This window comes from Montipora capricornis, chromosome 14 (genome assembly GCF_036669925.1).
Source record: "Montipora capricornis isolate CH-2021 chromosome 14, ASM3666992v2, whole genome shotgun sequence".
In the NCBI taxonomy this organism is placed as follows: domain Eukaryota; kingdom Metazoa; phylum Cnidaria; class Anthozoa; order Scleractinia; family Acroporidae; genus Montipora; species Montipora capricornis.
This window is the reverse complement of record NC_090896.1, coordinates 38,037,086-38,039,585: the sequence shown is the minus strand read 5'-3', so window position 1 is coordinate 38,039,585 and position 2,500 is coordinate 38,037,086. Positions and strand designations below refer to the sequence as shown.

Below are 2,500 nucleotides of genomic sequence, written 5' to 3'. Positions count from 1 at the left end.
ATTTCTGTTGCAAAATAAATTAATTTATAAAACATGCCTATGCACTTAACTCAAGAATTGTACGTAAGCTTTAAGGATGATATGAATGATGTAATATTTACACAGCTTCTCAATCAAATCACGAGAAGAACACGGCATTTCACCTTTCTTTACGTGTAACTTACAATGATTGCCAATGCTGTGTCTTCTCATGCATGAGTGCCTTAGTATTATAGACCATCATAGACCATGCTAAATCGAATGCATCGTACGATCAGCTGTTATTACTTTAGTTTAAAGTACTGTTTGACATCACTTCTACATGTACTGTATGCCGGTCTCAATAAAAAATATGTACAGACTTACTCGCTTGTGTGGTCGTTTTTAACTCCAGTGAAGCGACTTGAGAGTCACAACTTAAACCCACGAGGTCGCACCGCCATTTTGACCGCCTGTTCGCCCTTTTCACTCCAACGCTCGCACATGCGCAGACGTTTGACCGCTGTGTTTATCGAGGTCAGCTGTTATTTTTGAAGTTGACCGCTGACCAGGGACTGCTTGTTGATTGGATCGCAGGCTCAAGCCATCAAAAACACACACACCTGATCGAGGCTTAATTTTCGCGCTCTTTCTGTGGCTCGACGCGGCTACAGAGACAGGTCTCAAAAACCGCTGATTGGCTCAGGTTGCCTTTCAAGGACGCGTGCGCAAGACGGTAACCACTGAGGTATTGTTCACTGGCGAAAAATATGGCTGCCATCGGGTGTTTATCCGATCTCCGTTGATTAAAAAGAGACCTTTTTCAGGCCAGTAAAACGGACGAATGTTTTGACTGCATAGTGCGTTTTTATGCCAGCGAGATTCTCTTTTTAGTTGTGGGCAACCGTACTGTTTAGCCAACAGTGCTACGAGGGAAATTTCTTTAACAATTTCAAGGTCATCGCGAGTCCAGGTTGCTGTGACAGTGTTTGATTGGAAATTTGTTTGTGGAGCTTACCGGCTAATGGAGTACCATCTTGATTTCAATTCATGCGTTTATCTTTTAAAAAGTGGAGCAAAAAATATGTCACTAAATTTCCAAATGGTTTCTCTTTCGACCAAATATTTGCACACTGTTTCCGCGGGGCCCCGCATCTCGCAGAAAATCGTAAGATTTTTGCATTTTTCTTCAAAATTAAGTTGTTAAAATGGCCATTCAAGTGGTCCACGGAGGCAAATTTATTAAGACGGAGGAAAAAAAGAAATGCATGACGTCCCTGAAAAGTTAGAAATGTATGTCAGTCGTTCAAAGATAAATTTTAAAGTGAATTTAGCACCAATGTCATACATAACATGCCATATGAGCACCTCATATTGGGTACACTAGAAGGAAACCTTTTAGTTGCAATTATATTTTGCTATAGTCATTTCAAGCAAAATGCCAATCGTTTGCTTCTCTTCAAATTATAGAAATAAACATAGATTGGGTTAACTCTGAATAGCCAAACTGACAACAATACCGGCATTCCAAGTTGAAAATTTGATTCAGAAATCCAGCTCACTAGCAGGGGGGATTTTACTGTAACAAAATATTACTACAGCTAATAATACGCTTTCAACACATTGTAGTGGGTTAATGTGACAACAAAGATAATTAATAAAGAATTGGTTTTATCTTTCAGCAATAAAACAGCAGGAGGATATAAAATTAGGTATCTTCAAAGTCTAGAAAACTTGTTGAAGGTGATTCAGTGCTATTATCCAAAACAAATTTCATGCTGGCCTACTAAATACTTCCAGTGCAATAAATTATTGAACCTCTCTTTGTGGACTCGGGTTGCAACACAGTGGTTTCAATAATTTAAATCCCCTTCCATTAGATTTAACTTTTAAAAAACTCCATAACTTCATATTTCTGTAATAATTGTTCAAAGTCATCAAGCAAAAGCATACAAAGCTATATTTGAAAGGGGCGTAATCCCATGTTGGAGTTTTCTGGGGAAGACTTTCACAGAAATAACTCCTGTTACCTTTCCATATGGAAAAAATATTTCAACATTAGGTGCAATGAATTTTTAGCAATTGCTTTAAAGAATACTAATCATTCATACCATTTCCAAGGATGAATAAATTAAAGTTGAATGCAGTAAGTGTAAGAAGTACAAAAAAGTGGCATATTTTTTCAAACTGTAATCTATTTCCATTCTTGATTTAGTCCCTAGATAGTATTAAACAATGGTGGTAAAGTAAACAAACTGCCCCAAGGGGAACTCCTTTACAAAAATGACAGGGGTTCTTTTTGTTCTATTTTAGAGAAAAATTGTGGATTTGTACTGCTTATGATGCTGAGACCAAACAGCTGGCGGAGTTGCTGCAGTACATTTAAGGCTATCAATCTGAAAAATGACTGGAACTGTAAGACAATTTGGTACACGAGCAAATAACTTTTACTTATGAATAATTCATAAGTAAAAGTTATTTGCCAGTCATTTGTCACTTTAGAACTGGTTCCTCTAAGGGGTCAGATTTCTTTAGCCTACGT

The 2,500-nt window shown here is 37.6% G+C and overlaps 1 long non-coding RNA gene and 1 pseudogene across 1 annotated transcript in view; one reads left to right on the top strand and one right to left on the bottom strand.

Annotated features, from left to right (window-relative positions):
* LOC138032749 (uncharacterized) overlaps positions 1 to 483 on the bottom strand; it is a 1,338-nt gene extending 855 nt beyond the window's left edge. Inside the window, exon 1 of the long non-coding RNA XR_011128447.1 lies at positions 346 to 483. This is a non-coding gene — a long non-coding RNA (uncharacterized lncRNA). The remainder of the gene's footprint in view (positions 1 to 345) is intronic.
* The window catches only part of LOC138032734 (uncharacterized transmembrane protein DDB_G0289901-like), a 549,011-nt pseudogene that overhangs the window by 169,211 nt on the left and 377,300 nt on the right, over positions 1 to 2,500 (top strand).